Source organism: Agelaius phoeniceus, chromosome 4 (assembly GCF_051311805.1).
Source record: "Agelaius phoeniceus isolate bAgePho1 chromosome 4, bAgePho1.hap1, whole genome shotgun sequence".
In the NCBI taxonomy this organism is placed as follows: Eukaryota; Metazoa; Chordata; class Aves; order Passeriformes; family Icteridae; genus Agelaius; species Agelaius phoeniceus.
The window spans coordinates 32,420,044-32,444,631 of NC_135268.1; the positions used below are offsets into that span (position 1 = coordinate 32,420,044).

General features: G+C 38.5%; 1 protein-coding gene across 2 annotated transcripts in view; it reads left to right on the plus strand.

Annotated features, from left to right (window-relative positions):
- The first annotated feature begins 14,463 nt into the window (after positions 1 to 14,463).
- GUCY1A1 (guanylate cyclase 1 soluble subunit alpha 1) overlaps positions 14,464 to 24,588 on the plus strand; it is a 34,925-nt gene continuing 24,800 nt past the window's right edge. Inside the window, exon 1 of one of the 2 annotated variants that reach the window (XM_054632482.2) lies at positions 14,464 to 14,650. The gene's annotated coding sequence lies outside the window, so the exon portion shown is untranslated. Of the gene's footprint in view, positions 14,651 to 14,878; positions 15,098 to 24,588 lie in introns of those variants that run through there. The other variant, XM_054632485.2, reaches the window with a different exon arrangement.

Below are 24,588 nucleotides of genomic sequence, written 5' to 3' on the forward strand. Positions count from 1 at the left end.
TAATAAAGATTTGTTTCAGGAGGATGTAAGAAGGATAAACAGTAAGGCTTATTTCAGTATGTCACTGGAACATAGTAGGAAATCTGACCTATTGCCTTGCACTTCTTACTTTGCCTTGTATCATGAAATTTATTCATGGAAGGAAGGAAGGAAGGAAGGAAGGAAGGAAGGAAGGAAGGAAGGAAGGAAGGAAGGAAGGAAGGAAGGAAGGAAGGAAGGAAGGAAGGAAGGAAGGAAGGAAGGAAGGAAGGAAGGAAGGAAAAGAAAGAAAGAAAGAAAGAAAGAAAGAAAGAAAGAAAGAAAGAAAGAAAGAAAGAAAGAAAGAAAGAAAGAAAGAAAGAAAGAAAGAAAGAAAGAAAGAAAGGTGTGAACTAAAATCTTATATTACAATATGTTTTTTCTCCCTCTAATATATAATAAAAATTAGAGTCCCCATATGGACCCAAGGACTCAAGAAAGTGAAATTCTTTTATTTCCTTATTGCTTTTATCTCATACAGGTTTACCAGAATACCAAAAGATTTTTCCATTGTTCTGAGGGAAGGAAATAAAAGCCTCCATTTTTAACTCAACCTCCTTGAAGCCTTACAGAATGCATAACAGTCACAGACACTAACACAGTATTTCCTATCTTTTGTCCTTTTATTTCTTCCTTAGAAATACATACCTTTATAAATGCTGTCTAGTTAATACTTTGCAATGCTCAAAAGAGGAAGAGAATATAATACTGGTGGCAACTTACTTTTTTGAATTTTTATGTGATACTCTGTTCTTATTTTTCACTATGTTCCCACATAAAACATTCACTCCTTCCCCTAATTCATTTCCTCTACCTGGGAAAGGGAGAGAAACACAAGTGTGGTGAGGAAGCAGAGGATAATACAGACTGTCAAGCTGGCATAGTTCTTAGGACCCAAGAATTCAGACTGACAGTCTCCTTCTGTTCCTTGTACACTGGATTCATTGCCATTTTGGGGCAGCCAAAACAACTTTCTTGGGAGAAAAAGGAAATTTATCACCTTCTAGACAAGGATCTTAAAAACTTATGAACAAATCCTTTATTTTCAGATTTCATAGTTTTAGTAAAGTGGAAGCTTACATAACTTACTGTTACTTATTTTAGCCAGCACAGCAACATAGGAAGATTCAGTGACAGCCAGCTGACAGTGACGACATTTTGGCCAAAGGAAGTTTTTGGCTTTCGCTGTTGGCAGGGCAGGGATATCTCTCAGAGCACTGATTAGGGGGCTTATAGCTCCCTTTACTCCCCAGAAGGGATAGAAATTTGGAGCGTGTGTCCCAGCTGCCAAGCCTGATTTGAAGCTGCAAACAGTTTATGTCAGATACCCTATGCAAGGGCAATTAGAATTTATAGGTCTTGGAAACACATATGGCACCTGTACAAATTCCAAAGCAGCTCAAAATTGGTGAAATTATGCTAAATAATGAATAAAATTATCAGATTTGACTGAGCTATCAAAAAAAAAAAAGGGAAAATAAGTTTCTTGTTTTCTTTTTCTCCATCTCTCACCAGTGTTCTCCCAGTCTATACTAATACAGAGGTCTGATCCTGATCTCACTGACATCAGTTTCAGCAGGGCAGGAGTTACAACCTTGAATTTGTTCAAGCATGGCAAATGAAGAAGCTCCAGCTGACTGCAGCTTTGTGAAGAACTGAAACCAGCAGTCTTGGGGTCATTGAGTGCCTACAGAGCTGCATTAACACTTGGTGCAAGAAGGATGTCCCCTCCTGTTACCAAACAGGTCAAGAAGTCAAGTTTTTTTGTCGTCTTTTTTCAATAAAAGGCTTGAAAAGGTACTTAATCTTTGTTTACATGGAAAGATGTTTAGATGGAAAGGTTTTATATGAAGCTCTAGAGCTTTGCATCAGGCAATATGACAGGGATACTCCTTCAATGTCAGGCCATGTTTTGTGGACATGTGGACAGCATGAAAAGGGGATTTTCAGAGTTCCAGCACTGAGATAGGGAATAAAAGATAAGACTACCTGAAGAAGAAAGCATTAATCTCAGAAATCCTTAACTTCAACTCCTAATAGGATCTGTGGAAATTGGAGACAAATATTTCTTTCTATACTCATCAACATTTTTACAGGCATAAAAAGGCATGTTAATTAACATATAAATAAATCAGCAAATAAAAAAAAACCCCGAAATTTGGATGGCACAAATTTGTTTTCACAAGTATGCATAGAGAGAATATATCGAATAGCCAAAAAAATTAATTTTCAATTTTGCTTTGTAACAAAGCTAATTTCTCTAGCATTTGTAAACTTTTCTCCTTAATACTTAAAGTAAAAAGCTAAAAAAAAGCTGTTGAATAAATTATTATCTAAGAGATAATCTTTCTTGTGTACCATCCATCTATTGAAGGAGTAGCACTTCTGAAGGGAATGAAGAATGGCATCCAGTAGAAAGCAAGTAGTGAGAGTAGATATTGAATTTACATGTTGCCTTACATCTGCCTTATCTGTGTATGTCATGACTGCCCTTGAAGCTGGCATGCCAGCAGTGTGAAGAGAGTTTTGCACCTCAGCTTTCTGCACTTCTTGCTTTTGGATATAGTGATAATGGTAGCTGAGTGTGAAGCTAGGCTACTAACATGAGCTTAGTCCATAAGCAGCAGGCTTTTTCATGAACCAGAAATTTCATTTTTTTTTCCAAAAGAGCCAGATGGAAATATATATACTCTGAAATACAGAGTATATAACATATAACAAGTGATATGTTATATACTCTGTATTTCATGTGCCTGCAATGCCCAGAAGAGCTGCCTGAGAGAGAGCAACACAAATGAATGGTCAGTCTTTATTACTTTCAGTATATAGTGTCATTACCTGAGCTGAGGCCAGAAAAATGGATGCAAAGTTCCTAAGTAAGGATCTAAAGCTGCAGAAATTAAACAGCAGCCAGGGTGAGCGTTTGGTTGTGACACAACTCATCTTGTGCTATAGCTCCCAATACCCACTCCTACACATCACATCAGCAATATTACATTGTATATTTGTGTATATAATTCATTTACGAAATCCTGAGCGATACTAGCTGTATATGTACTTCAAATAACTTCAAGTTATTCCACTTCATATGATAAAAGCAAGGGTTTATCTACATTAAGGACTGCAGAAGTAGAAATATTTCCTTTGAAGCAACAAATAAATTATTTTTTCTGGTATCATCTAGGGACAGGAAAGTTAAATTGCTTTAGACAATGCCTGTCAACCCATTGCATAAGATAAGCTACATTCAGTCCTGTGAAACATTCCTTTACATAGAAAAAAGCACATTACAATGTGCATATTTATTCTCATGCATAAAAGAAATGTAAACATTGCTCCAAGTCTGTGCATATGAGAGTAAGACACAGTGAATCGCCTTTTGGAAAAACAGAATTCATATGGAAAAATTGTTTTACTTGGAACCTGACACAACTGCTGCATGATACTGCAATACATGATACTGTCATCCTGTTGTATCCTATTTCTTTAGAGGAAACAAGGGAGAAGAACATTGGTCTTTCACCCAGATAAGATGAGAAAAGAGATGTCTGTGAATGTGGATTGGAGGAGGAGAATGTTCTCTGGTGGGTAGAAGCCTTGAGAGGTCCAAGGCGAGGGAGGGCAAGAGGGGAACAGAGCAGCCGGGGGTGAGGCAGTCACAATCAGATGATCAATCTGCTGTATTGTAAAAAAACAGGATTTGTCCCAAATGCCCAACTGCATTTCTAAACTTCCATGACACAATTGAGTACATTTCCCTAATCATGTTTAAAAAGTAGTTGCCTATGTGCCATTCCCTCAGGAGGTTAGAGATGGAGCTTTTCTAATATATAAGAAGTTCAGTGACCATAAAACTGTATTAACCAGCCCTTTCTCAAAAACATTTCAAAATATGTCTCTCTATGTGTTAAACTACATCAGGGAGCAAAAATTACAATAAAATCCCCTTTATACATTGTATCTATATTTAACCTATGTTTGCTTTCTTCTTTCTGAGAGATTTTATACATAACTTTTCTGCTGGTGATATTTGACAGAGTCAATAGAGGAGATGAAAGAGTAGAACTAAAAATAATCAGAATTATTTCTTCTCCTCCCTCCTTTTCACACTTCCCATTTTCTGTCAGTTCTGTTTAATTTCTACTTTTTCTGCTTCTAGTAAATCTGTGTCCTTTTAAATTCAGCCAAAGCTCTGACAATTATACTTTTTTTGTTCTGGTATACCAGTGATAATAAAGATTCCGCTGGATAAAAATTTCTGTTACTTAACAGAAACCTAAGCTATGACTCACATATTAGGTAATCAGTATTTTCCATAAAACCTAGTATTCTCTATAGGTAAGACACAAAGTTTGTAAATTTCAGAGATCAGCAGGCACATGCCCTAAAAACAACACTTATTGCTAAACTTTCAGTGGTTTGTGATTTTACTGTTTTTCTTTCAGCCTGCAATATGGGCAAGATGAATTGCCTCCAAAAAGGCAATATGAATAAATTTCAGAAAATTTATCATGCTCTTTAAAATAAATTTCTTGTTGATTTAATATAACAACTATTTGAAATTAAATTAAAAGTTCTCCTATTATTGCATGGCATACTAGGAGATAATATATTTGATGGCCACAACAATTAGCTCTTCTAATCCTCCAGAAGCTTCAATGAAGAGCTTTGCAGTAGCCTGGCTTGGTAAAGAGACTTGTATTGACCTCCTTCACTAACAAACTCTTGAAATGCTACATTAAACTCCATGTGTGTGAATAGACCTGGTAGGAATCCTTGGTGTTACTGAGAATGAATAAGTCAGTGCCATGCTTGGACCCAGGGCAGGAAAGTCCATGTGGATGCTTTGAGATTCCTCCTGAAGCCAGGGAGTCATTGCAGCGGTTGCTTTACAGACCCTCAAAGAGAGGCTGGCTCCCAACTGCACACCACAGCCTACTCTAGTAACCTACTTCAGAAGTCTCCCATGTATTTCTACAGCAGGACACCAACACCTGATTTTCTGATATTAAGAAGAGGGTCTTTCATGTCACAAATGACAAAACCACCTGTGGGACAGCAGCAGTTTATGCATTGAGGTGATTCATAAAACTGAAATAGAATTAAAGCAGATGGAGGGAAGTTGACTCCTGCTTAAATTCCTATGCATATGAGTTGTCTAACCTTGAGATCTTTTTGTTATTGTCAGCTCTTTGACAACATTAAGATTGAAAAAAAAGAAGAAAGGCAGAAAAGAAGAAAAAAGAAACAACACCTCAGTTTTGGCAGTTCTAAAGCTATGGCTGCTAGGAAAAAGGGATGATTATGGTAAATGTTCAGATTTTCAGCTCATTCATGAATGCAGTAAGTAGAATATTTTTACCCCTGAACTGACTTGTCCAGAAACTGGATTGTCTGTCTGTACATGTGAGTAAAGAAACAAGAGCTTGGCTAAGTGTATGCTATACAAACAGGGAGAGCAGATTTTGTCAGGCTTTTTCCCGAGTGTAGGTAATAAACTATTTAAATGATAATCTGACTGTAGGCATGTTTCCATCACACACAAGCAGGTTGGCTTGTAAGGTTGCCTAGTTCAATCAGATGTTAACTAGGAAAATTCACAGAGTAGTTATAAACAAAAATGCAACCAAAGAGTATAAATAAAGCATAGAGTACCTGGGTAAAATGAAGTGGATAAAAATTCTCAAACTACTTTAGAACATCTTTTGTTTCAGCTATTTCAGTATACAATCTAAACAATACAAAAATCTCTTTTGCAAGAGATCCAGGTCCAAACATTTCAGACCAACAGCATAAGTTGTGGCCATTCTGTATACCAAAACAAGCATTTTTTTTTTAATCAGAACAATCCCTTTTAGTAAGTCCAGAATTTTTTTTATTTATCTTTCAAGACATATGCATTTTTAGATTTCAATACAATGAAACATTTATGGCTTAATTCAATTTGCAATTCAATTACATATTAAAAGCAGAAAAATTAAAAATTAAATCAGTGGCAAGGTCATGTTGCTGCAGCTGTTCAAACAGATATACCATCACCTCCAGAACCTGTGAAGTTATGTTTCATTCCAAAGCTTACTAAACTAAGCAATTTTTTTAGAAAGAATGGCAGGTAAGCAGTCTTTTGAATCTTTTCTCCCTGGTCCTGAAAATTCTTCCTTTTTTGGATGCATTTTGGACAGGCTTATTAACAAGGTTTATTTTAGTCTTTTGACTGAAAAATCAAACTGAAGGAGACCGGGACAGACAGATCAGCACCATAAAATGATTTTTATCTTTTTCTGGTTTTGTTCTTGTTGTTGCCTTAGCTTTTGATAGTTTGTTTTGTGGGGTCTATTTGTGCTTTTCTTCATCAGGAAAAACAATGAAATACACTTCTGAGGTTAGAAAAGCTTTTATAAAGAGACAATCTTTAACATGCCACCACAAATAATACTAGTTAAGCTACAGTGATATTCTAACTGAAAAATCCATAGCTTTGTAGATAACTTAGTACACAGTGATGCTGCCCGCGATGTCTTTGAAACATGCTCATTTCCTTAGTGGGAATATTAACAACTGAAAATCAAAGGGTTTTTCCACCATCCACATTTTCACTTTTAAAACAGGTTTTAAAGTAAATAATTTTTGTTTTTTTGTTTGTTTTTTAATTCAGACTCGTGGTAAAGGAGCTGTGGTTCTGTTACAGGAAATGTCACGGGTGATGCTGATGGCAGCAGGTGGGAGTGTAGAAGGACAGTGAGCATTGGTGCATGTGTCTGCAAAACCAGGCGTGTGCTTTCTGGGGTTTTGGTCCTTAATGTGAAGTAAGTAATTTGAAATTATTACAAACATATTCAAATGTACTTTTGACTCTGCTTTCTTAATATCTTTCCACCTAAGGAACCACCTCAAGAAAATCATGTTAAACCTAGTGATACTGAATAAGTCCTAGGGGAAGTGATGAAGCTAACAGGTGTATATGATGTATATGTATACTCTTTGAGAAGGAATGCCTTTTACTCTGCTGGCTGAAGGATATTTTTACTTCAGATTTAAGGATGCACGATCCAGCTGTGCAAAACTCCTCTATCACAGAGCTCTAACTTTCAAGACCTTTCTCATAAACTAGTTATTATAAGAATAGCAAAATCGAAAACCGCTTTAGAAGCTTTTAAATTTCTCCTCAACTTTATGAGTGTTACTTTGAACAGAACAAGCCTAGGCAGTGCAGGCACATAGTTATTAATGCCTTCTGGCAGTAAGAGCAGTGGCACTTGGTGTAATCTAGCAGTGGAAATTTTCATAGAACAGCTAATAAGTATGGACTTGGAAATTCGGGGGCAAAGGAATAAAATAACTCAGTGGAGCTTCTCTTTTATGAAATTCACAAATTTTTTTATTCTTACATATAATTTTTTTCTTTTGCTAGGTAGCTTTTTTGCTGGCTTTTCAGAACATGGCTTCTTTTCTCTTTTTCTTGTTCTGTTTCTAGTCATTGTATTGAGTCAATTTCAGATTTCATTCTTTTGTTGTCTTATTATCATATTTAGCTATTCAAAACTGAGAGCATGCTACTTTGTACTGATTTAATACAAAGAATCTACTCATAGACTTATTCCATGGAAAGGTCTACAGAACAAAAGGAGTGTCAGGCTCATTATAGGACAATATGCTCTGCAAGGAACTAATTCTTTGTTATGAATACAAGTGAGAGGTGAAGGGATAATGACAAATGTTCTCATTTAACATAAGATAGAAGGTTTCTGCCAAGATGTAGAAAAGAATTACTGTAGGAAGTTTAAGAGTGATGAAAAGACGCCCATATATTTGGGGGGGAGGCAGTGAGAAATCAACATTTTACTTTGTAGGAAATCAATTCTAAATATGCTTAATATGTCAAATTCAGGTGATAATTGCCTGCATGTGTGTAGTCCTGTAAGAAAGAGGTTCTTTTTTTAGTTTTTTTCTACTTTTCATAAAAAACACAAACAAAAACAAAAAACAAGGCAAAACAAAAAAACAAAACAAAATCCCAACATGAAAAAGACAGAACTTTTTCTTTTCTCCCTATGAATTTTAAGCTAAGTTTTCATTTTCTAGTCATGATTTGTCTGACCAGATAACTTGAGATTAATGAGGTCACTGTAGCTTAATATTTATTTGCATTTATTAATATCAAACAACACAGTTTAACACGGCAGTGGAGGGGAGGTGTTGCAGGCTTTTTTATGATGAAATTAGAGAGACAACTCCAAGCAGTTTTTAGTAGCATGATGAGTCTATTCAAAATTTCCAGAATGCAGTAGCAACTGCTGAGAGCTAGATTCTGATGATGATAACACCTTTGCCCTGTAAGTAGCCCATTATATTTTAACTCTGTGCAGACCATGCTAAGAAGTTGCAAACCAAAATGATCCAGGAATAAAAACTAAAAAGAAGAAAGCCATACCTACTGTATTGCCAGTACTGGTTTGCCAGTCAGTAAGCATTTGTCATGGTAAGTAATTAGAATAAAAGAGAAATATTTATCTATACAAACTAACATTTGCAAAACAGAGGTCAAACTAGTTTTATTTGCAAATGTTCTTGCTTTTCCAGTGATGAAAATACAGTACTGTATTCCATTTTCTTTTGACACTATAGGATTTCCAGAATAGTGTCCTTTAACTACTCACAATAGTTCCTCACAAAATCAGGGGTAGATCCAGATATTTGCATAACAGTATCTAAAAGAGGAACTTCCAGAGCTTCTTCAAGAATATTTTCATGAGCAATAATTTCTATAGAAAATGGAGAGAGAATATGTATAGGAACTAGGATGTTAGCATATATTTGTCCTCTCACAGCATCCAAACAAGTAAAAAATAGCTGGAATCCATCATACTTAACATAATGCAAACAGAACCTTCTTAATAAAAACAAACAAGCAATTTTTATAATTCCACAGTTACAAAACTTTATCTAATTTAGAAGATCAGAGACTGAAATATTGAATGAGAACTACTTTTATGCACAAGAACTACACTTGAACTTATTTTCAATATTGCTAAAACAGCATATAATTTGAATGCCTCAAATGTGACTGCCAATTTTTGCACAGGGTTTTTTCTTCTCACATCATTTTCACAGCTGAATGAAGCTCATATTCAGAGACTGTGAAGAATGGGTAGCAGAGAAGGTCCACAGCAGTGGACTATAGTATATAAATCAAATATTTCACAAAACTGAGCTTATTTAATTATGAAACTTTTTCTAGATTTGAATTCTTATGCCTGCAAGAATCAATTCCCTAATGTGATTATAAAATGTGAAAAAGGCTAAAACATGTTGCAGCACACATGCACTTGATGATGTTTGCTCCCTGCACTCCTGCTCCCTGAGCTTGGTGCTCCCTTTCAAAGCACTGTGCAGCTGCTTTCCTGCTGCCAGCCTGCCTGCCTGCCTGCCTAGGCTTCCTTTCATGTAAATCAAGCCACAGTGGGAAAGAATCCATTTGCAGAGCTCATCCAAGACAAAGTCAGGGAGTTGCCAGGTCATTGCAGGGAACTTAAAAGTTATTCAGGATCACACATCATAAGCATAGCCAATGTTTAGTACAACACAGGACAAAGATTTCATAACAACTCGCTCAGGACAGGAAGGATGCCATAACAATTTAAGTTAGAGGAGGATGCAAAGATTTTTTCAATTACCCAAGATGGAACTTGTATTTAAAATTGATAGTTTCCTAAATATGACTTCATAAATGAAATAATTTTATCATCTGGCCAAATATCACTGCTTCCTTGCCTAAAAAGAGGTATTAATACTCGATCAGTACAAACATTACACCCATCTTTCAACTAAAAATAAGAATGTTGGGCAAGAAAGCAAATCCAGCTGGAAGATGTTTCCACAGGAAGTCTGACTGCCTCTATCTTCCAATGAAAATGAAAACCAAGAATCCTATTTATCTGTCACTGCTGTTACAACTTTGTAACATCCTTGTGACTCTCCATGGTAATTTACCGTGAGAACTTCACAAAATTGTATTTCTGTACACAAGATACAGACATACTGTTAGAAAACACATAGTAAATCTAATCTACCCTCCAGGAAACAGCAGTTTACCAAGAAAACTTTCAGTAGAAACAAAAAATCCTTTTTATCTTCAGAAAGTTTTTGTTCCAGGACAGCTTGCTTGCAGGTGTACGAAGTCCATGAAAGAAGAGGGAACCTGTACTTTTATTAATTCATTGAAAAAACTCCTCTTCAAGGCAGACTTGAAATTGTGCAAACCTTTCTTTGTTGAAAATACAGACATTAATCCTGATAAATACACAGATCTGACTGATCATGGCTGAATAACTGTGAGAAAATGACAAGTACTATTTGAAAAGGGAGTCTTTCAGTGAAAAAGACTGAAGCTAAAACATCTAACATTGGTACCCTTTCCATGTATTTTCAAACAGCATGACACACATTCCTGAAGAAGGAATTTATGAACCTTAAATAAGAGTGATTTCTAACTGAGAGGATTTAATATTGTCCAGAAAGGGACATATTGAGTTAGGTGTGGATAAATCACTGAAACCTTTTCTGAATTTGATGCTTCTGAAGTTGGTAAGATTCCTTTAGATATATCAGTGGTAGTATGTCCTCCACTGTGTTTTCAACGTCCTATAGCAAGAACCAATAAAAGAATATTAACCAGGTGGCAGAGATATAAAAACCCCACAATTAATCTCAGTCCATATGTTTTTTAGATAGTACAACACTAAATTCACTCTTCAGCTGGCATCACACCTTTTGGCACCTAGATTGATCTTAGAAGGCTGTTAAAAAGACACAGTAAATGATACAGAGTTTTTTCCAGTTTTTCAAATTTTCATCCATCTTCAAGCTTAATTCTCACCTCCTGTTGTGTAACCCCTGATTTGATTAGTAGTGCCATGGATTGGGTGACTGTCACCTTTCTGTGTTGTGTGCATCTCCTCTGCACTGGAGTGGAAAGGTAATGAGTTTCTCATAGGAGACTCCAACAAACACCATTACATGGCAGTCCTGAAAATGCATCATTACACAGCGGGATAGAAATTAATTACAAAAAAGAAGCATGATTTAAAAAAAAAAAAAAAAAAGAAAAGAAAAATAAAAAGAATCAAAGCAACAAAGCCAAGCATTATAGTTAAGGCAAGAATTAAGTTTGTCCATGCCTTGAAAAAAGATGCACAGCACAGCCACATCACCCCTTTATTATTGGTTCAGTAATCCACCAATTAAATAAACCACCAACTAGAGGTGAACCGAGCCAGGGAATCCATGAGGACTCTGATTGACCAGATTGACTTCACAAGCAAAAACACAAATGAGCACTACAGCCAAGCAGACTTCTACCTGGAGCACTGCACATTTGCAGCAGTGCAATGTCTACTGTCAGTGGTAAATGCAAAAAGGATCATTTTAGGCTGCCATAAACATTACACAGCCTGCATTAGGGAGAGCACAGCCAGCAGGTGGCAGGAGGTAATGCTTCCCCTCTACTCAGTACTGGTGAAGAATCTGAATTTCTGGGTCTAAGCCTGGGCTCCCCAGCATGAGAGAGAGACACGGACTGACTGCAGCAAGTGCAGCAAAGGCTGCTAAAATGGTTAAGGGACAGCAGCATCTGATGTACAAGGAGAGGACACAGCTATGGTAGTTCAGACTAAGGAAAGGGAGGCTCCTGGAGATCTTATCCACAGGTATAAATATCTAATGGAAGAGAAAAGAATAGGGAGCTGGACTCTTCCCAGTGGCATCCTGTGCAAAGACAGGAGGACAGGAGGATGTATATTTCACAAACTGAAATACAGGAAATTCCTTTTAAATATGGGAAAATAACTTTTTTTTTCTGTGAAGGTTTTCAAACACTGCAATGTGATGTTTAAAATGTTTTGGAGTCTTCATCCTTGAAGACACTAGAAATTTGGCTGGACACCATGCTGAACAATGTGTTCTAGTTCACCCTGCTGTGAGCAGCAGGGTTGGATTAGCTCAAGTCCAGAGGTAACTTCCAACCTCATTCTTTCTGCCATTGTCTGCCAGCATCTCCAGTCCCACGGTGCTGGTGCCTGAAGCCATCCAGGCTGAGCCATCAGCTGCTCAGCACCACAGCTCTGGGCTGCAGCTTTCTGTATTTTCAGAAATTTCAGTTGCCATGGGGGAGATGATACATTTGAGAGGTGCTTCTTTGAAGACATCTGATTTGAGAACTTGAATTAAATACAGCAGATGCTAGTAAATGGCAGTTTAGGAGTGCTAATTATGCTCTGAATTATGATGCTCTTATATTTGATTATACATATATCTTAGCACCATTACATATAATACAATCTTTCCATCTTATTGGTCAAAAAAAAGAACTTGATTTTATAGAAGAAAATTAAGAAAATGTTGCCATTTTTAAGTGTGACATAAGTGTTCCTTAAATAAAACGTGATATCTTTTTTGGTATTTGTAGGATCTTATGGATCTTATGGAAGGAATTTATCTAATCTAATTTTGTTTACAGCACCAACTTTCCAATTACTAAAGTAAAATGAATACTGCCTTGTATTAATTAATACTTCAATTGATATAACTTGAAATACTATTCTCTTCTTTCAAATACTCACTGCAAGATCCTATTCCTAAGCATGTTCTTTGTTTTATTTGGTGCAAGTTTGCAAGTCATTGCTAGTACACACATAACAAATGACAGGGATGAACAGTGGCTTTCCAAGAACTTTGGGAGACCTTGGTGTGCTGATGATTCAGCTCCTCACCAAAGGTCCAAATTCGCCGTTCCTGTCCAGCATTTGTCACCCTGGTCACAGCAGGATTACACTGCAGTGATCATCATATCTAAATCTGCATGGCACATCCTGGAATAGGAATTCTCTGTGCAACAGAAGCTCTTACTCCTTTTGGTTCAGAAACCTGATAATGGAATTCACTTATATCAGTTGCTCAGAAGCTTTTTTTTCCAGAAATGTCTGGTTCCCCGAGGCAAGAAAAGTGAGACTGAAAAGTGAGAGTTAGGGTAGTTTGCAAATGAGGGCAAACATTAGCAGGGCCACACCTTGCCTTGAAACTAATTTTTGTTTTTGAAGGCAAGACACTGCATCAATGCATTATCTATTAATGCAATAGTTTTATGAGATACACAAAGTCTTATGCTATTTATCACTCAGGTTTCATATTGCTTGTCAATGACTTCAGAAATGGCAACAGACTGGGCTCTGGCAGATTATTTTCAGTTGACTAACTGGTGGATGAAGGAATTAATCACTTCTTTAGCTGACAGATTTCTCTTATTTTTCATGGCAGGCAGGGAAGCATGGTGTGAAGTAGATATATTTATTAAACCATCTTCCAGTTCTGACAGGGAAGCAACAAAACGTTCACACCTTAAGTTTGATACCCTCTATTGCGTAAAGTTGGTCTGTTCAAAACCACTTGGAGATGTGCTACTTTTGTTTTGGTTGATTTTGACACTTGCTTCCACACAAGCTTATTAAAGTACAACAGTCAGTAAGCCACAAGAAATAATACCCCTCTTCTCTTGCTATGTAGGTATGGTCCTGCTCCAAACTCATCCTTCAGCTAATAACAGCTGTTTTTCCTGGTGAAAGTTTCTGTTTCCATGGGACTTGCTAAGGCAACTGTTCCTACTGTGAACTCAGTCACTATTAATTGTCCAAGCCCAACAAAATTATTTATCCTCCTGGGCTTCCAAAAAACTATCCATTGGTTCCATCCAGTGAATATACCATAAAAATGCTTTGGTAAAGATTTAAAATTTGTTGACTTATCATTCTGGTGGCATGCATGAATTAAGAGCACAATTTCAGACCTGTGCAACTCTACAAGGAGCGTTTTATGAATTTGTGCTCTAAATTGAGGTTGGCCATCTGATATGCTGATGTTGTGTAAACGATGCTTTTATTCTGTGCTTATCTGGAAAGGCATTTCCCTTCTTTCATTGCTTAGGTATGAGCTTAAATAGCAGCACTCCAAGGCCACAGTAAAAAAATATATATCACATTTTGCACGGAATATCACTAGCAACAAGTAAATATAAGCCCTGGTAGAGAAAATTCCGAATAAAACAAATATGGCAGCACACGTTTCCGAACAGAAGGGTATGAGGAAGGATACTGGTGTGGAAAAGACGTCAGTAACCACAGCGCCGTGCCCCCAGTGACACAGGTTCCCACTGGCGCGGAAGGCGCAGACAGGAGCTCCCGGCTGCGCAGGCTGACATTTCTCCGAGCCCAAACCCGTGGGGACCGCAAGGCGAGGGGGCACCGGCGGCGCGGGGGGCACTGGGGAGCCCGCGCCCCGCTCGCAGCCCCCGCCGGTCCCCGCGCAGGGGCCGCTCCGCTCCGGCGGCGCTCGGCGGGACTGGCACGGCTCTGCCCGACCGGCCCGGCCCGGCCCGACCCGCGGGGACATCGCGCCGCCCCCGGCCACCGCCCCCGCCCCGCCGCCGCCCTGATTGGGCCCGCGGGGAGGCCCCTCCCGCCGGGCCCCGCCGCCGCCGCGCCGCGCCCGCTCCCCAAATACACCTTGGCGGCGCCGGGGAGCGGCAGCGGCGCCTGCCCAGAGCCCCTCGGCGGGGCTGCGGCCGCGGGCACCCCGCGCCATGGTGAGTGAGTAAGGGAGGCAGGGAGGGAGCGAACGAGGGAGGGAGCGAGCGGCGCCCGGGGCGCGCAGAGGGGCGGCGGGGACCCTGGACAGCGCTGGGACGGGGCGCCCGGCTTGACCGCGGGGCGCGGCCGGGGCCGGGGCCGGGGCTCTCTCCGGCCGGGCGGTGGTCGGTGCTGAGCCCGGCAGCGGGCGGGGGGCGCGGGAAGCCCTCTCCCCTCAGCGCCCCGAGCCCTGTGTGCGCCGTGCACCGAGCCAGACATGGGCGTGAGCGGAACAGGGATCGATTCGGGGCTGGAAGCGCTCGGGGAGCCCGCTGAGGGCTCCAGCCACGGGCGGTACTCCGGCGGCCTTTGTGCATTGTGAGGCTTTCTAAGAATTCGCGACCTGCCGATGCTCGTCGAGCTAATTCAACCCATTCAGGCTGGTGTTACTGCGTTATGCTTAGGTAAGGTTTCTTACCCGGTTTTCAGAGCAATTTCTATCATTCCACCTCATGAATTAGACACCAACCTGATATTTCATCACATACTTGATGCTCTAACAATAACTTCATCTCTGCATCTGCTATTCCAATTACTCCTTTTTCCTAGGAAGAATAAATGAACCCCCAAACTGTGTTGCCTTCATGATGATTAGCAGTTTTTCAGTCAATTTCCTCCCTCTTCTTTCCATTTCTTCAAGACTTTAGGCTCATAATCCCTTTTCTGAGTGAATAGGTTCGTTTCTGTGGCTAAAGCCCAGTGGGCATTACTAGCCTACGTTTAGTATTCCCTTTATAAAATCATCACTATCTCTAATCATGAGACACTTGAAAACTTTTTCTCTCATATATAAAGGAGTGCTTTTGTACATCTTTTGTACATCTTTTAAACATCTTACGTCATGTCTCAAGCTTGATCTAATGCTGCTTCTAAAATGGCTCTATTTTCAGAGCTGGTCACTTATTCTGGGGATGTAGTAAGATGGCTTTCTAAGTTTGAAGGATGATTTAACAGGGAACAACTCATAAGCAAGGTTGCAGTGTGTCTGTAATGCTGTATTTGGGCTTTTCACATCCACTGGACTACAGGTTACACTGTGCTGCATGTGGTTGCTCTGAAGAGAAATGGTCAGACATTTGCTATTTGGAATACTAGTAGGAAAACCAATGATCAAAAATGTTGGAAAACCAACATTTTTATTCACTTGGATTTTCCATTATTAAGTCTGAGAATACAGAGCTACAGAATAATGTAACAGAGGATTTTTTTTCATAACAAGTGTAAGAGTTTAATTATATTTGTATGAATAGAACAAAGTGTTTTACTTATTTGGAAGTGGGATAATCTTAGAATTTTTCCTAAGACAAAACTCCCAATGGAGCCACACCCTTTTCTTGTAGTTAGAATTAAGATGATTTGTTTCCAAACTACAAAAAGGAGTCATAAGGAAACATACACCTTAAATCATATAAATGGGTCTACTACTTTTCTAGGGTCAGGAACAAAAGGTGGTGACAGGCTGTACTGGGAAGAGATTCCTGTAACAGACCATTTTACATAATTAATCAGAGAAGATAAGCAATTCAGGCATCCCGGGAATGTGTGCAAATGTGTTACAAATGTTCTCTTTGTAGGGAAGAGAATTGTAGAGAAGTTTCTTGCTTGGATTGTGTTGTTCTGGGGTGCTACATCCGGCCATACGTTCTGATGACTGTTCTCTTTGCTTTGCCAGCAGCAAGAACCTTAAATGAACCAGGTGATTGTAAGGAAGCAGGAGGAGTACTGTAGCAGTGATATAAAAACGTTGTGCTCTCATTTGCAAAAAAAAAAAAAAAAAAGCATTTGCTGGAATCATGCTGATCCAAAGCAGGCAGGAAAAGTAAGGAAGGAGGGAGAAGGAAAGCACATTTTCAGATTTCCTGGTTGTACTTCCTTTTTCTGTGGAAATATGTAGCATGCAGCTATTATGAGTCATGACAATGCAAGATCATGAGGCAAATATTGGAGGAGAAGGTAAGGAATTTAGTTCTACAGTGTTTTTTTTCCTTTTTGACATCAATAAAATGTCTCACCAAGGTCTCGCTGCACTCTCTTCCACTGGTTCACTTGCTGAGTACTCAAATCAATCAAAGTTTTAATAAAACACTAAAAATGTGAAGTCAGGGTCCATAAAAGTAAGTACTCGAGTATATTTGTCTTACTGGGATTAATGCTTTCTTTAAAAAAATTTGCTCTTAGCCTTCTATGACAGTCTGTTTCAAAACAGATCCCATAGTGAAATCAAAACATAAGTAAGAGTTGATAATAAAATTTAATATGCCAAATATCAGTAGCAGTCGAAACCTGGTTATGTCATGCTATAAAAGATAAAATATCAGTGCTATTATGAGTATGAATGCCATCTGTTTAAAATTCTAAAAAAAATTACCAAGACTCAAAATAAGTAATCCAAGAGGCCAAGATAGAATTTGTAGCAAACACAGCTATTTTCCTCTTAACTGAAATGAGTTTTTAACAAAAAATCCTGTAAATCGTACTGTACTTTAAAAAATCCCCAAGAGCTAAAAATCAAGCGCCTCAGTAATCTAAGCAAGCATATGCCATGTTGTAGATTATCCAAAGGAAATATGTGGATATGGCTTTATTTTGTATCTACTTTGTAGACTCACTGTCTACAAAGAACTGTAGACAGGTTTTTATAAAGAAAAAATATATTTTTTCTTTATAAAAGCTTGATCATTTAGGAAAAGTTCTGTATAGGGAAAAAGAAATCTTATTTAAAAAAAATTCTTGGAAACTACAGGACGTGATTTAAAGTATTTTATTGTAATGTTATTTAGAAATCATTGCATTTCAGATGGCACATTTTATTAACAAATGAAATTTGGGCCATTGGAGACCTGCCATTAGAGTTTCTTTGCTGGGAGTCCTTGCACTTTTTGTACTATTTACTTTTTAAAGACCTTTATTGTCTACGTGTCTTAAAATTTACTGCATTTATGGAGATGTTTGCCATTGCAATTAAGATTTTTAGCATTTGAAATTAAATTAGGCCAAATCTCATATTTGACATTACTTTGAATATTCTTTCTAGCATGTCTTCACCATTTGAGATATGTCTGTATGATGTCTGTATATTGTATGGCTGTATGTGGTATGGCTGTATGTATGATGTATATTCAGTGTGTCTTCCATGAATAGCTGTATGACAAGTAGAGATTCAAGTTTATCATTAAACATATTATATTTTTAAGTCAGTTCAAGGCACTGGTTTTTGTTCAACAAAGCAACACTGTTCATGGCAGAATGTTAGTATCTATTTAATTTTAAAATTACAATAGGATTTAAGCATGTGCTTAAATTGACTAGGGCTTCTAGCTATGGTGTAAACAACAAACTAATTTTTACTAATAAAGGCAGCAAAATTTGCCAGAAAAAGCAGATTTCGTATAACGTTTTTGTTTATAGATTCACATGCTTTGAGACAGCTGAAAAAACCATGTTAATATCTATAGTTAAGCCTTTTATTTGTGCCATAGGTACTGACTGCAGCTCATTTGGTGATATGCTGTTCTTCAATTTTTTGGTTGTCCTAATCGGGTGATGGCAGTTGTAGGTCAGTGCCAGGAAGTGGCACACCACACAGGATATTTATTTTTGTAGATGTGGTGTTGAGAGCAAGCTGATATCAACTCCCTTTTTGTAGGAGTGCACGTTTCACTGTTCTGCTGCTTCATGACCTAAGCCAGAGCAAATATGCTCCCTACAGATTAATTTTACTTCACCACAGAGAGGCCTCACCACGTCCTGTTCATTGATTCTGACCCCAGGCACCTCTCTGAGCTTCAGGGCCTGCACAGGCCTTCAGTCTCTAGGAGAATTTCACCCTATCAGAGCATAGTATTTTGTGATACTCCCTTCCAGTTGTTTTTTTTTTCATTAATGTTTCCTGTTATAGGATAGTTTTGTTAAGTGGAATAGATGCCCTTGCTAAGAATATTACTGCTTTCAGTTTTAATTGAGATTAATTGTATTTTAACTGACATTCTCATTTGATTCAAATACCCTCTTCCATGGTTCAGGCCTTTACTGCTACTTTTAAGCACTCTCCCAGTGGCAGTATTGTGGTACACATTATTCTTGATTTTACTGCTCTGACTCTTTAAATTAGTTCCTTTGTATTACTTAAAGTCAATTTGTGAATTGATTTTCTTCTTGCATATTCACTATTCACACTCGAAGTAGCTGTTCCAAGAGAATGGTGCCCTGCTAGCAGAGGCATTCAAATGAAGCCTCTTGTGCAAGTCGACCCCAGGAGGGTAATTCCTTCCAGGGAGGGCACTAAGCCCAGATGATAACCAAGCTGTGACCTTGTGTTATTTCTTAGAGGGTATTTCCTTCATGAGAGCCCCTGTCTCTATTTCCTATGCATGTGTATCTGCCTGCGAACAGAATGCTGCTTGAGTGACAGGGCCACTTTTTCTGTGCCCTAAGGCAAGGGGACAAATGCCTGGAGACTTGCACTCCTGCAGGGGGCTGTGGGGCATGGAGCTGTCTGGAAACCTCCCTTGGGATGGTTTGGGGCTGTGGGTCACACTCTCTGGAACCCTCCCTTGGGATGGTTTGGCTGTGCCTTGCACTTCACGCTTGGCTATGCCCATTGATTGTTTCAGCTAAGTCCATATAGAAAATAGGTCAGCCATGCAGTGGCTCAGGAAGAGAGCTTCAATTCTGTAGTTGTAATCTCGAAAAAGGACGTGTGTATCATCTTGGAGGAGACTGGAACCACTTCCAAAGATGTTATCAAGCATTGTGGAATCTAGCCCTTGGACAGCTATTTGTGTTAGAGAGTTACAGGGAATATCCCATGCAAGTCATCCAATTGCCTCCCTGTGAATAAAGTTAAAATATTTTGTTAGAAGGTTGCATGCTAAAATTCTTTGATTATTTTCCCCTCCACAAATGGAAATTGAAAGAAACATACATTTATGAAGTGAATCTGTTCCTCAGCCCAGTTCTGAGTTATTCAGAACAAAAATACATCATGCTTTTGGGGAAAATGTATTTTGTGGGAATCCTCCTGGTGTAATTCTTGAATGTCACTGATTCCAGAGAGTGCAGTAAAACTTGTGGTTTCTGTGATGCCATGTACATTAGTTGCTGCTAAACTCTCCATTTTTAATAAATAATAGTGCAAAACCAAGTTTCTCAATAGTATATTAGACAGAAGAGTGTTGTGCAGCAATGACTGCCTTTCTAATGCTGTCCAAAGTAAATGTGCATTTAATTTCATTTTAACCTTGCATTTCACTTGGCACTTGATACAGATGCAGACTGGCAAAAATTGTTCAGGGAAAGCTGATTGCCCTCCTCGGCAAATGCAGAAACTCTTCACACACAAAAGAGCATTAGTAAAAGCCTGAATACAGAGGAACACCTCAGCAATATTTCTAGCTTGTTATTGGGAAAAATTGGGATTTTATGTTCGCTCATAATGATTTCTATGATTTGAAAACACAAGACAATATGCTCAGGTGCTGCCTTCTGGTTAATAGGGAGGGGCATCTGCTTACACGAATAGCTGTGTTTCTCCCTAGCCCTGACTGCTGGCATCCAGGACCCTAAAATACTCGTTGCAGTTCCTGTTTTAAATAGAACTGCTAAAAATGGCAAAATTTCCATGTCTTCAGAGAAAGCACGTATCAATCTAACTTTAAATCTCCTTTTTTTGTTGTTTTTGCCGAAATTGTCTTCATAGCTGTCCTTGTGTCTTTGCACTGGCAAGCTGAAAGTGCAAAACTATTTGCCTTCATGATGCGAAAAATCTTTGGCAGACAGATAAATTTCTGAAATTTTAGTGAAAATGGAGCCATTAGTCCATAGATCTCACAAGGCATATTTAGAAGTACGATTTTAGAATTTCCCTGTTAGAATGTTATGAAGGGGGAGAGTTTGGTGGCTTAAGTAACTTAGCAAGGCTTTTGGTCAACGGGGAACTGATTTTTTTTTCTCAAAAATTGTGACAGAAATAATTACAATTAATTATAGCTTGAATGAAATGCTTATTTTGATACAGTTAAAGTTCCCAAAAAAGTTGCATGATGTTAAAAAACAGCCAAGGGGAAATACATTTCCTTTAAGGAATTTTTTATGAAGCCTCCAGAAGTAACAGAATGACATTAAACCTGCTGTGTGTTAGCCATGTAGTTTTAGTATGAGGATATCTTCCTTGTTCTGCATGTATATTTAGCCCCTGCATCCTTTCATGAATCCTATCTTCAAAATCTATTAGAATTTTACTGTGTAAAGTGTTTTCATCCCACTGTTGCTTTTAAAATCTGGCTGCCAATTTTTATAAGGTCAAACATAACTTTTCTAAATCAGTCAGATCTAGTAAACTGCCCAGCAAACTTGTGCAATCTCTTAACTTGTGCTAAGACATCTGGATACACTTCTTAGCTTGGCTGCTGTCTTCCTTTTGTGATCTCCAGCATGCTTTATTTCCCCATTTGTAAAGGAGGCATTGTTATGCTCCTTTCATATCCCATTTTTCTGTTTTAGCCATTCAGAGGGCAAACCCTTTAGGTCAGACATCATCTTTTGCTGTATATTTCTGTATGGCCCTGCTCTTAATTGGAGCCTTCTGGGTTAAAATAAGCAAGCAATAGGCCTACCAACAGCAACAGAGAGAGGGAGCAGTATGCAGGTATCAGTGGCACTATGTCTCTGCTAAGCAACCTGCCCAAAGATGACCTCACAGAAGGTTAAATACCAGTATTTAAGCGTAAACAAAAGTTCTGTAAGAATTTCCGCAAGTTGTGATCTTGCTGACTAAATGACGAGACCTTCATGAATGTTGGAAGGTAATGAAATATTTCCTTTTGCAGACAAAACATTTGGTTGTGTGGTGGCAGTGAAATAACAGGGAGGAGACCAGTCTTCATCTCAAGCTAGGCACAGTTTGCAAAACCTTTTGATGTTCTCATGAGACAGAGACCACATTTGTAGTGTGACACTGAAAATCTATTGCTGATCAGAAAATTAGTATCAGCTTCGATCAGGTTTGGACTTAGCCCTGTATGTCACATGCTCCTGATCGGTGGGAGAGGCAGCATGGTTGTCAGCTATATGTGGAAAAAGTCACTGACCATAACAACAGTAAATTTTAGAACCAACAGAGGCATGGCTAGTCACAGTTTGAAGTGTGCAGCTATACCATGCATGAGATAGAGGTGGGTGGGCATCATGTCACTGACTATTCTCGTAGCAGATTAGAGACAGGCACTCAGAAATGCCAGTAAAAACTGGCTTTGATGGTTGCTTAATATATGAAACGTGGTTTCATGATATCTTCCTTTGAGTTTCTCTTTGAAAATTATTTGCAGTTCTAAGCAATCATAAGTTCTAAGAAAAAATGCGTTCAAACGATAGAGGGGAATTAAAAGGAAAAAGTATCTTTTCAAATAGGCTTTGAAACAGTGAAAAACAAGGACTATTGATAGGATACAGGGTTATGCTTTACCTGTAGCAAAAACGAAAATGAAATATCTATCCCTGGCTGTGTTGTGGGCAGAATTTTGTTAGTAGGAAATTGGTAGATGGGAAAATAAGATGATAAATAAGAGAGCGGGAGTGGCAGAAAATCATCTAAAAAAATAGTTAGATTTTATTGCCACTGTTGTAAGCTATTATACTGTAAATGGCTGATCAGTTTAATGCTGGAACAAATATGCCAAAAAAGGCAGTTATATGGGTTTATATGACAAATACTCAGTGTTTTCTTTCCCAGCTGTTACACTACAGTAATGGAAAATGCTCATGATCTTTAGTAAAATATTAATAAATGCATTCCAATCTTTAAACTTAGGTTTAGCACTCTGTCTTTTAGCTAAGGAGCTGCATTACTTAGGAATGCAATCCTAATGTCAGTTTAACATAGTATGGGCATTGTGGGATTTTGATGCCTGTTATAAACAGAGTTGAAAACCCAGAACAAAGGTTTACAATGTGAATATACTGTAATGATACTTGTGATACTGTGAGAATTTAGTTTCTCCACAAGATACTTGTAACGTTAGTGCTTGTGTCTCGTTAAAGCTTGTCAGGTACAAGTATTTAAAATAAATGTTTTGTTTTTTCCACATCACCTAAAGTGTAAGCAGAAATGTTAAATATTTCTGACCCCATATAAAGGAAGATTATACACAGTGCAGCAGCCTTTCTTTCCTCCCTGTGTTATTTTTACCTGTTGAGAGTGCACTCTGCAAGATTTGTGCTGCTTCAAAATGCTCTAGAATGCCAAAATGCTTAAAAAACATTGTCTTCATCTTGGCAGGAAATTCCTTGTGAAGGAGATACTACTTTTCTTTATCCTCAAACTTATGTCTGTGGTTTACATCCTCCAGGAACTTGTGCATCACATTCCCTCCCTCTGCCCCAGCTATTCTCATGTCTTCTCAGCCTTTACTCCCTTGGAAAAGGGGAAACTTGCTATGTAGCATTCTCTTTCTGAGCACATAATCAAGTACAGAGGTGGAACACATTATTTGTTACATGATTTCTTTTTTCAAGGGTCCAGTGAACAATAATTTTAACTGTCCAGGCAAAGGAGCATATGTCTTCAAGATAATATTCAAATAACATTCAAAACCTATTTGAAGTACTACTCTTGAGTACATATCCACTTGATATGGCTGGAATTTGATTTTGGTTCATTTTTAGCTTTTCTCCCTCAGTTCACTAGCCAGTTGCTCTGCTCTTTCACCTCAGAAACAGCTGAACTGTGTTCTTTTCTGCTTGGAGCTGTTATTCACCGAACTAGTATGCAACACAGCAAGTTGGAGACGTCCTGTTAGATAGCTCCATTTTTGAAATGAATGTAATTTCTTAATATAACAAAAGAAAACAGGTGCTCAGTGGTGGATTTCCATTTTACAGATTTAAAAAAACAGCACATATGGAATTCATATGTTATTTGTTAACATTTTGGTGGGAAATTGTACTTGAAGGACCTTTGTTGTGGTACAGTCCCTGCACTTCAAGTAAGCCTTAGGTCTCTGGGCAGCTGAAGTGTTGAGACAAAGATGTTTATCAATAACATTTGGTTTTAGTTTGGGTTCTCAACAAAGTAAATCTGAGATGACTCTGTTGCTACTTTTCTTTGACTCCTGTTTGGGAGCTCCTCTAGACCAAGATGTGTTCTGTGCTCCTTTTGCCTGAGGACTGAAGCCCAAAGTCTCCCAGCACTGAATCATAAATTGCCACACCTTGAGCTAAGAACTGGATGCTCGTACAGTTCCTTACCTTCTGTGGTGGCAGTGGGAGGAAGGTCTGCTTCTGTTATTGGGTGATTGCTGACACCAGTGCACTTCCATGCTGCCTCGCTGCAATGCAGGTCAGGGCCTTGAAGGAAGCCAGGTAAGTAATGCTTCCATCCTGGGATCTCAGGTACATGTGCAGCACTAACTGGTATTTCAGAAGGCCTGATGGAGAGAGAAAAGAGGTTTCTTATAGACATATTGTAGAACAAAATGTCTATATTGTACAATATGGACATATTGTAGAACAAAAGTGAAATATCCTTAAAAAAAGAAAATGTAAAATTATGAATTTAAACCTTAGGTCGGTAACAATGACATCTAACCTTCATGTTCTAAATCAATGCCATTTAAAACAAAATACTAGAAAATAACACAAGAAGTTTTTACTTCTTTATTAACACAGGACAGCCTCATTAAACAATGCTGCAAAACAAGGTATGTCATTCCCAGCCCTTCAATAGGTGCTAGTGCAGCAAACCAGTGAAACTAGAAATTGAATCTTGATGGCCAAATCAAGGTAATAAACACGTATCTTTCCTTAATTGTGCATCAGAGAGTAATACATAGCCAGGAGAGTTGGTTGAAACACAGAAACAACAAACAAAAAATTTCTCCTAAAATCTAAAATACTGCTG